We start from the raw sequence: 11,586 nt of genomic DNA, 5'->3' as shown, positions 1-11,586 counted from the left end.
CTACATATTTAAAACTGTACAGTATCTTTTCAGTGCTCTCAAAACTAGGCTTCCTGAAGCTGTGGTTCCTCCTGGCTTCTTTGAGTTCATCTTCTGCCACCCCTAGCTCTCTGTAGCCAGCACATGTGCCTTCTTCCACTTTAAAGTACCAGCCTGAGCCAGGCGGTGGTGGAACACACCTTTAATCCCAGCACTTGGGAGGCAGACGCAGGCAGATTTCTGAGTTCGAGAGTTCGAGGCTAGCCTGGTCTACAGAGTGAGTTCCAGAACAGCCAGGGCTACACAGAGAAACCCTGTCTCGAACCCCCCCCCCCAAAAAAAAAAGTACCAGCCTGGCTTCTGTACCCAGACACTTCCTATGGATGCCTCTCTTGTTCGCAAGTCTCTTCACAGGGATAACATAAGAGTCCTTGAATATCTTTTCCTACCCTGTTCTCTCAGCCAGCCCTGTCTCTGACTCTCAGTGTTAAGATTACAAACCTACACCATCACAGCAGATTACTTTTTAAAAGAAATTTACTGCTAGGTTAACTTTTTGTTTACCTGTGTTTGTCTTTCCCTCCCACGGGAATAATTGCTCTCCGAGGGCAGGGTCATCAGATGTCCTCAATGCAATAGGTGGTCAATTAACGTCTGTTCAGAGGGTGAATGAATGATTGCATGCATAGGTGGCTAGCTGAAGACATTTTTGTGAAGGGACCCAAAGTGTTCTACACACGTAAGGGAACTGAGATTCGCTACTTCAGTCTAACGTATTTGTTAGAATAGTCATGACAGATCAGTGAACTACAAGTGTGGTGCATGAGAAAAATCTGCCCAACAAAGAAAATGTTTTCTCTGTGAGTTTGAGGCCAGCCTGGTCTACATAGTAAGGCCCTGTCTCAAAAATAAAATTAAAATCCACCTATCTGAGTGTAGCTATGAAATACCATCAAATTAATATAAATGACATCTGAATCTAAACCATGGAAAGGAAGAGCAGAAATACAAAGCAGCAGAGGTGGAAACAGAAGAACAGTTAACAGAAAAACAGGTAGAGCGGGAAGGATTAGGACATCAGAACTTTGGATGTCACTAGCAGCTGGACTAGCTTTGGATGATTACAACTGTCTAAAACTACAGTTGTGTCCTAAACACAAGCATCTGCCTAGTTTTCTGAGGCCTTTCCCCCCAAATCTTTCAGTTTTCATTAAAAACTGTTGTGTTTTGTTTGCTTTTTTTGTTTGTTTGTTTGCACATGAAGGAATGACCACATCTTAAAATGCTAACATGCTTTCAAAAGACAAAGGAGATAGACCTCATCAAGACTTCATAGGTTCGGGCTGGAGAGATGGCTCAGTGGTTAAGAGCACTGACTGTACTTCCAGAGGTCCTGAGTTCAAATCCCAGCAACCACATGATGGCTCACAACCATCTGTAATGAGATCTGATGCCCTCTTCTGATGTGTCTGAAGATAGCTACAGTATATTCATATGTAATAAATAAATAAATCTTTAAAAAAATGGAGCTTGCATTTAAAAAAAAAAAAGACTTCATAGGTTCAAGCCCAGAAACTCTCCAAAATGTCTAAAGAACCAGCTGTAGAAGTAGTGGAAGATGGGCTTTGACGGCAGCCTAAAGGCAACTGCAAGTTCAGTGCGTATCTATAAATCAGCAAAGAGATGCGCGTCCAGTGTGAGCAACTTCAAGCTGCCGTCGTCCCTGCTGGTAGAGGTTCTCTCTACCCTGCACATCTGGGCCGGCCGGGTACAGTGCTCAGCCCTGAGCACATTAAGCTCACTTGTTTCACCCTTGAGGCCTGTGCTTGGCTGGTCTATGGGCAGACGAGCTTCTCAGGAGACAGCCCAACCAGAAACAAGTCAAGTAGCTTCCCTTGGCCCAATTATAAAGCCCTATCTGTTGAGAGAGGGAAGGAGCTGGCACACAGTGTGCTCGACACATTATCTCCTGAGTCACAACTCCCTTGTCTCTTCCCGCTAGGTACAGCTTTGTCTTGGAGCTTTGTTTCTTTGGTGCTGGGGACTGAGTCGTGACCTTGTGCAGTCATCTCAAAAGTCGTAATTCACTTCGGTGTCAATGCACGGATCTGAAGTTTAGAACCTCGTCAAACTTAGTCACAGGTGAGACTCAAAACATGATGCCTCCTGAGGCAAATCTCTCCAGCTTTTACCTGTGGAATTAAAGTAAGTTATAACGACTTACAAACCGCTGTAGTGGGAAGCTGTGGGATATGTATTTCCACGCAAAGGTAGACATAAGCAGAAGAAAGACATGGGCTAAATAGACTGAGCAGAAAAACTCTGCTTAAAATCGTAGGGAGAGTCTGCTCATCACAGCCCGGAGGCTGAGGCAGGAGGATTTCTAGCCCTGTCTGCAAAGTACAGCCAGGGCTCTGTTACAAAGAGAAAATGTGTATGTGTGTGTGTGGGGGGGAGTGTTTCATTTTCAGTTTTTGAGTCAGCGTTTTCCTGTGTAGCTCAGGTTGTCTTGGAAATCACTTTGTAGACCAGGCTGGCCTCAAACTCACAGAAATCTGCTTGCCCTTGCCTTCCTAATGATGGGATCAAAGGTGTGTGTAGGTGGCTACGTTTACTCATGCACATTGAAGGAAACCATTGAATTGAACTCTATGATTCTTATTTTGTGTGTGTGTGAGATGAGTAGCTTCTTACAGGAACCAAAACCAATTTAAGTGACAGTCTCAGATCTGTCCTCAAGAATTCTAGACATTCTGCAAGCCCTAAATATACTATGGTTGTTTCAGAAAACCTCTCATAATTCTTTTCCACGGAAAACCTAGGCTGCAGGATACCATGTGCTTCTTGTAAAACAAAATAAGGGAGAAATAAAATATAATCCACGAAGTTTCATCTCCATGAGTGATAGCACAAAGTTGGCTAGGAGTCATGCAGTCATCTTAATTACTACAAGCATTATAAATTTTCCTAATTTTCTACTTGATTCATATTAACAAGTACATTATAAGTCATGATATCTTATCACAGTGATAGAAAAGTAACTAAGACAGGGCTCTAGACGTGTTCTAACTCTAAGAATTGAAAGAGTGTGATCTAGTGCCAGAGGGCTAATCACCAGACCTGAAGGCTGAAGCAGAGGTAGTACACAGCTCTACCTATCAAGATGATAAATCCAGTGTGTTACTTGATAGCAATGTCTTTTCTTACTAGTATGCTCAGGTTGATCATAACAAAATGCCATTTTGTGTGACTTAACCATAGAAATCAATTCTCTTACAGTTCTGGAGATCAGGGCATTGTTGTGGTTCGTTTTGGGTGACAACTCTATTGTTGGCTCATATCTGTTGCCTTCTGTGTCATCCCACAGGCCAGTATGGGAAGTGGTGGATGGGGAGATTCTTCTCTTTTTATTAGGCTGGAGTCCTATAGGATTATGTCTCTATGGTTATTTTCTCTCATTTTCCTTTAGTTATCTCTGGAAGACCTTATATCCAAATAATGCCACATTGGGAATTAGGGCTTGTCTAGTAGTTTCTTTTCAATTGCCATGAAATTGAAATTGAACCACAACCAAGGCAATTTATAGAAGAAAGACTTTCAGGGGGACTTACAGTCCCAGGGGGTTAGAGCCCATAACCATCATGGTGAGGGCATAGCAGCAGGCATGGGAATGGAACAGGCTTTTGAAACTGAAACACCTACTCCCATAGTGACATACTTCTTCCAACAAGGCCACATCTGCTAATCCTTCCTAAACATTTTTACCAACTTGAGGCCAATTATTCAAACATATGGGCCCATGGGGGCCATTCTTATTCAAACCACCATAAGGGCTTAATCCATGAATTTGGGTATAGGGGACATAATTGGGTCCATATCATTTTTTCAATAAAAATCGTAAATGGTTTGGCTTTGGAAATATGGTTTATTTCATTTTCTCCTCAGAAGCTATTGTTACTTTCTGTAATCATTTCTCAAATGATATGGTATGACATGAGAATTGTGAAAACCAAAGTAGTCTGGTTATAAGACGTCTCCACTCCACATTTGTGATGGCTATTAGGTTGCCAACTTGACTACATCTGGAGTGAACTACAATCCAAAAATGGAGGGCACACTTGATTCAGATCTTGAGGCTGGAAGACACAGGCTTCTGATCATGATTTTTTTTTTAAGATTTATTTATTTTATGTATGTGAGTATACTGTTGCTGTCTTCAGATACCCAGAAGGCCTTAATACATGAATTTGGGTTTGGGGAACATAATTTTGTCCCTATCACTTTTCTTGGTGTATCTAATCCCATTGCAGATGGTTGTGAGGCATGATGTGGTTTCTGGGAATTGAACTCAGGATCTCTGGAAGAGCAGTCAGTGTTCTTACCACTAGCCATTTCTCCAGCCCCTTGCCTGGATGTTGAGGTGGGATGACACATGCCTTTAATTCAGATCTTGAGGCATAGTAGCCATGCTTATAAAGATCTATAATGAAAAGAAATTAAAGAAAAGCTTTGTAGTGGTTTTGTCTGATGCTGCTTGTATTCTAATGCTAAATACTGGCTCTCAAGATGTGGTTGCCTCTGTCAAGCAGATCCTCCCAAATACCAAGTGATGTTATATAAACCTTGTTCCCCATTTTAACTGGTCAATAAACGGCTAGAGCCTGTGATTGGGCAGTAGAGGGAGAAAGGTGGGACTTGAAGATCGTGTGAGGGAGTTTCAAGTAGAGAGAGAAGAAGGACATGGAGGTGGAAGAGGCCACCATGAGAGAAGATAGATCATGAACATATGACCAGGAAAAACAGCAGGTAACATGGGACATTATGGCTGGGAAATACTTTAGAATAGCTCTAAACCTGCCCACTCTAGGCTTATGGCTTGTAAATAAAATATCTGGATCATGTGTCTTTTATGTGAGCTAGCTAGGTTGCATAATTCATTTTATAAAGCTTTCGCCCAGGCTTGGTGGTACAAACCTTTAATCCGAGCATTTAGGAGACAGAGACATGCTGATCTTGGAGCTCAAGGCCAGCCTAGTCTACAAAGCAAGTTCCAGAATATCCAAGCTTAGGCAGTGAAGGAAACCATTGAAAACAGAAAGCTGGTGAAGATGTAGTTGAATAAGGGGATCATGTTCCAGCCCCTGCAAGCAGCAGAACTTGGCAGCTTTGGCCGTGTGGTTCTGGATTTAGAATCATGGATACCTGAGAAAGCTGCTGAGGCCAAACCTGAATGTGTCAGGGGTGTCCCTGCATAGAGGCTCAGAAGGGCCATTGTGTGAGGCAGCCAGAGTTGTACCTTGTGCTGGCAGCCAAACTTGGTCCTGTGTAGGAGTCACCCAGGCGGTACTGGTTCTGAAGGCATGAGGGGTCATGGAGAGCGGCTGAGACTTTGCACTGTGAGAGACCAGGAGAGGCCATTGGTGAAGGCTCAGCCTCAGTGTCAGTAGAAGGCCTAGGACTGAAGGGTCATGCCGAGAAGTTGAGGTTTGGCACCATGTAAAGAGCCTATGAGAGGCTATTGGTGAAAGTGCAGCCCATTGCAGCAGAAGATCCCATTGTTTTGGAGATTCCAGTACCACCAAGATGACCACCAAGAGCAACAGGAGGAGAAACTGTGTTCCAGAATCTGTGAAGGTAAAGCCTGGATTGCCTTGGAAACTCAAAGAGGTTAGAGATGCCAAAGCCATGGGATACCTGCCAAGGAGAGCTGCTAACAGGGAGTGGAACCAGCCCAAGAGAAAGAAGTGTGTTGCAGTCAACAAAGATGAAAGGAGTTGGAGATCTGAAGAGCTCTTTGACACCAAATATGGAGATGCAGAGTTCGGAGTTTGCCCAGCTGGTTTTCAGTCTTGTTTTTGTCCAGTATTCCCTCGATATGCTCCCCTCCCTACATTTTTGAATGGTGTTTTGGTGTGTTGGAAGTATATTATCTACTTTTGATTGATTTTATAGGGGATTATAATTAAGAGATTGCATGACTTGCCGAAGAGACTTTGAACTTCTGGGCCTTTAAACGTTGTTGAGACTGTGATAGGCTATGAGGACTTTTGAAGTTGGACTAAATGTATTTTGCATTATGTTCCAGCTACAAGCCCATGGGCCCAGGGAGTAGGATGTAGTTTGAATAAGTTTGGCCTCCATAGACTCATGTGTTTGAATGGCCCATTGGGAGTGGCACTATTAGGAGAGGTGTGGCCTTATTGGAGAAGATGTGGCCTTACTGGAGCAAGTTTGTCAATGTGCAGCATTTGAAGTCTTAAATGCTCAAGCTATGTCCTGTGTGAAACACATCTAATCTCCTGGCTGCCTTTGGATCAAGATGTAGAACTCCCAGCTCCTCCTCCAGCACCAACTCTGCCTGGACGCTGGCATGCTTCCCACCATGATGATAGTGGACTGAACCTCTAAAACTGTAAGCCAATCTCGATTAAATGTTTTCTTTTACAGGAATTGCCTTGGTTATGGTGTCTCTTCACAGCACTAAAACCCCATGACAACATCTTATAGCCTACTGTCCTTAAGAAAGTCAATCTTTCTAAACCCAGCTTCCTCCTCTATGAAAAGTATTCAATAAAGCTCGGTGCCTAAAGTTGTGGAGGATTAAGTGAGAATTACACAGAAGTTAACACAGTATCAAAAATATCCAATAAGTAATACTGTAAAATAAGCTAGATTGATGAAATATCTTTAAATAAGAACTAATGTAGTCACAGAAGCAACGCCAAATACTCAGGGCTATGATAGAAATTTATCAAAAAATGATGTCAATCATTTCATTTGGATTCAAAATTTGGATATGACAAAAATCTCTCATCAGGAAAAAAAGGCTGGCAAGTTTAGGTTAATCCAGCCAATCACTGGGGTGTGTTTTACTTCATTCAAAACTCTGTAATGTCACCAACTCTGTTATTCTTGATTGTCTGATAGAGAAGGTGCCTGCTTTGCAGTAACATGCTGAGGGAAAGGCAGGCGTATACAGTTGAAAAAAAAGTATAGCCGGGCGGTGGTGGGCACACCTTTAATCCCAGCACTTGGGAGGCAGAGGCAGGCGGATTTCGGAGTTTGAGGCCAGCCTAGTCTACAGAGTGAGTTCCAGGACAGCCAAGGCTATACAGAGAAACCCTGTCTTGAAAAACAAAACAACAAAACAAAACAAAAAATTAAAAAAAAGAAAAAAGTATAATTTGTAGAACTTGGAGTTCTGGACAATAACTAGTGAGTGATAGGACAAAATAATCTTATTTATAAAGAAATAAAATTGTTTTTACTAAAAAGAGGGCTAGATCTAAATGTAAAATTCTAAACCAGGACAGGGGGATGGTATAAAGTACTGATAGTACAAAGCTAATTAGACCTGAAGTAATGAGTAACCAAGGGCATTGTAATTAATATCAGCTTGTATGTTGTGAACAGTGTGATTTCAAAGTGGTCATGGTGGTCCATGACAGTAATCCCAGCACTTGGGAGGCAGAGGCAGAAGCAGGTGGATGTCTATGAGTTAAGAGGTCAGCCTAGCCTATGTGGCATTTTAGACCAGACAAGATCCTGTCTCAAACAAAATGGCAAATATAAAAAGCATAATTTCAAAGTTTTTCAAGGTGTTTACAACCTTGCTTCTATTAGATAAGAATTTTTCAGTATAGAGCTCTCCTATGTCCCTTGTCTCAAGCAAAAGGAAAATATGTCTCAGTTTCTTAAGGGGTTTGGAGGGCATTTTTAATGCCTAAGAGGAAAACTGAGTGCATACAGTTTTATGAATTGTACCCAGAAAGATCTACAAGGATAGAATTGCTATCTAGCTACTATAAAATTCTAAAGTTTTAAGGCTCTGCTTGGAACTGTGCAGAGTGCAGAGTTGACAAATCACGTATGGCTGCTTGCCATCCATCCCAGTTTTAGAGCTTCTAACCAGCAGATTGCTCTAAGAGGTAGCTAATACTGTTAACTCCACTTAGAAACTGACTTTGAAGCAAGGTCAAGAGAAATGCTAAATTGCATATGCAATACTCATATCTGAGGATAGCTTTGAATTAAATCATCACACAAATCAACTTCCTCTTCTCCAGGGCTCCAGATGTCACAGTAAGCCATACATTTCCTGTCCTCTTGACTTTTACCTCCATTCCTCTGTGCTTTTCTCTCTTCCCACCCAAAAGTAGGCTCTTCTGCATTCAGAGAATAATCATTCATCTATTTATTCAGTCCACAGTCATAACTGTCTGAGCCAAGTAGATGCTAGAGAAATAAATATGGGCCAGAATATTTGTATACGAGCATCTGACGTTGTAGTCAGAGAAATAGAAGTGGAAATAGCCACACTGTCATCTGATAGCTCTCTTCAAAGATCAGTGAACAAGCCAAGATACTTTGGGAAAGTGGAAGTCTCTTGAAGGCAACAATTCTTGGCTCAAGTGTCCAGGAAGTAAAGCCTGCGAAGAGTTTCAAATAGAAGTGACATTTGCCCAAGGAGAGTTGTGTATGCAGTCAGCAATTTGTCTAGACTTCGTGGTAAGGAAACTGGAGAGGGGCTGTTCTAGCAATAAAGTGTGGACATAAAATCCCACATAAAACATTTTTACAACAGATTTGTATTTTAGAACTCTATAGAATTTTAGGAGTTATGTAAACTAATCACATTCTTTTACAAGAGAAAGAAACTGAGACTTAGGGCAGCTAACTTGTTCAGAACAGGAGCAAAGGTAATGGGCAATTCTACTCTAGCATCCATTCATAAAACTAGTCCCCCAAAGCCTAGAAACTTGCCCTCCTTGAGCTCAATACACAAGTCAGGGCATATAGTTTAGAGCTCTGTGTCTACTCTTTATGGTAATGATGTGTGTATTATAGATTTATGTATATGCAGTATTAGAGTGTGCTGCAGTAATATGGGCCTCACACATGCTAGGCAGGTACTGTACCACTAAGCTACAGTTCCAGTCTCACATTTGCTTTTTAATAATTTATGTTAGACTTAAAAACTGTTTAAGGGAGAATATACTGGGGTTTGAATGGTGCTCAAACAAATTATCATGAACTTGGTGACATATAACAATGTAACACTTCTGGAGGCCAAACCCTGAAGACTGGTTTCTCAGAGCTCTCGACAAGTTTTCAGGAGGATGAGTTCTTTCTAGAAACTGCTAGAAGCTTCACTGGCTGTGGTTGTATCACTCCAATCTCTGTGCTATTTCCCCCTTGCCCCACTTATCTTCTTACTTCTCTCTTATAATGATCCTTGTGGTTACCTTTACAGCCCACCTGGACATTTCAGGCTAATTTATCTAACATTAGATCTTTAATCACTGCATTAAAACTTTTTTCTATATAAAGTAACATCCACAAATTCCAGGAGTCAGAAGTAAGTGTCTTGGGTTATTGGTGGTGATGGGGGTTATTCAGCTTACTACACAGAATCATATCCTAGACTCTGAATTGGAAGCATGGGATGATATGTACTAATGCTTGTCTGAGGACATGGAAACTCAAGGTAGATGAGAAGAATCAGGACAAGAAACGTTCCTTAATGGCTGTTTATGGAGAAACAGATACACCTGAAAAGTTTGGTCTAGTCTGATCTTGGCAGGGAAGCAAGCTATAGTCTAGTCTTTATGTGCTCACAGTAAATGTCATTCAACAATACTTTAAAAAATAATTATTATTGGGTATGTTCATGATATGTGTATGGGCATGTGTGCCACAGCATATTTGTGGAGAACTGTGTCATTGGTTCTTGCCTTTCATGGATCGAATTATGTTGGCAGGCTTGCATGGCAAACACCTTTGCCTGGTGAGTCCTCTTGCTATCCCTCAACACTATTGAACTGTGCATTTCAGGTAATTAGGATAGTGAATTTTCATGTGCTTTTTTTTTTCCACAATAAAAAGAAGAAGCATTTCTATGAGTATTGAAACTGTTCATTAAAAAAGCCCCAAACAAATGGAAACTATGGGCTTTTGCCAATAACTGCTGACTAATGGTCCAAAACAGCACAGCTACCCACTGTTACCAGCACCTTGCCTTCCTTCATCAATCCCTCCATTGTTTTAGATTACCTTACAAATACAGTGGCAGATTAGGACTAAGAGTACTTGGGAGGTAGAAGGGAGGTTTTCTCATGTAAAATAGTTAATTTAAAAAAGTGATTAGAATTTAGTTGTCTAAGTGCCTTCCTGTCATCTCTTGGTGGTATATATGTGTTTTACATATTTTAAACAATATTTTTAGCCGGGCACTGGTGGCGCACGCCTTTAATCCCAGCACTTGGGAGGCAGAGACAGGCGGATTTCTGAGTTCGAGGCCAGCCTGGTCTACAGAGTGAGTTCCAGGTCAGCCAGAGCTACACAGAGAAACCCTGTCTCAAAACAAAACAAACAAAAAAAACCAACAATATTTTTATTAATTCTTTGAGAATTTTATACAACATATTTTTAATATATTCATTTCCCCCATTTAGCAATCTCCACTCTGAGATTTCCTTTTTCTCCTTGCCTATATTTTTTAATAGTTAGGAAATCTTTAATTGGTTGGTAGCTCCATAAATACAGTCCTGATATTAAAGTCTTCTAGAAATAGTTCTCTAGTGTTGGTCTTAAGAAAAAAATATTACATTGGTCATTAGCTACTTTTAGAGACTTGTGTAACTTTACTCCTTATCTTTATGACATTAACATTTAAAAATCAGCAACTCAGAAAACAAAGAGTTAGCCTTATGTTCTGAGTGCGGCACTTCCTAAGAGTGACATAAATAGGAAAGACGAATAAAGCTCACTCGGTTCAGCGGGTCAGAGTCTAAAATTAAACCATGAGTAGGGTGCAATGTTCATTTTGTTCCGAGCAAACTAGACAGGTTTTCCCTTGCATGATAGAGTTTGTTGTACTGGTGTACTTCTTTTGATTTGTCTAGGGAAAATAACTAATTCTTACATAACTCTATAACTTCTGTAGTGTTTGATGGGTTGGGAAGACAAACCTTACTGAATATTGTGTTCTTCCTGACACACACACTGAACTTGCTTATCTAAAACACCAGCTCTTAAGGAGATACCCTCTGAGTACTCCTCTCTCTACTATGCGAAGGTCACTCCATTTTCATTTTCTGACTCATAGACTTGTATCTTGTGCTGAGGTAACCACTCTGTGAACTTGGTAACATGTCAAAAGAAACATTTTGCTTTTGTTTGTTTTTATTTTTTGAGAAAAACATGCTAGGATTGTATAAACTAAACCCTTTTTGGAACACTGGTACAGTCTATGCTCGTCTGTGCTAGACTAACAAGCCATAGATACAAATTGTCTCTCTAAACATAATTCTTGACAAACACCTGGCTGGGCAGTGGTGGTGCACACCTTTAATCCCAGCACTTGGGGGGCAGAGGTAGGCAGATTTCTGAGACTAGGCCAGCCTAGTCTACTGAGTGAGTTCCAGGACAGCCAGGACTACACCGGAGAAACCCTGTCTCACAAACAAACAAAAAAGAAGACAAACCCCTGTAATTCATATAAACTTTCCTCTTTTAACCCTTAAGAGGACCTTCAGACCCTTTCCAAATGGGACACATTGTAGATTACTGCCATTGGTGCTTTTGAGTTATAATTCTAAGATGCTC

The sequence above is a fragment of the Grammomys surdaster genome, unplaced genomic scaffold (assembly GCF_004785775.1).
Source record: "Grammomys surdaster isolate TR1022 unplaced genomic scaffold, NIH_TR_1.0 125793, whole genome shotgun sequence".
NCBI classification, from domain to species: Eukaryota; Metazoa; Chordata; class Mammalia; order Rodentia; family Muridae; genus Grammomys; species Grammomys surdaster.
The sequence above is the reverse complement of the archived record's forward strand: the minus strand, read 5'-3'. Positions refer to the sequence as shown.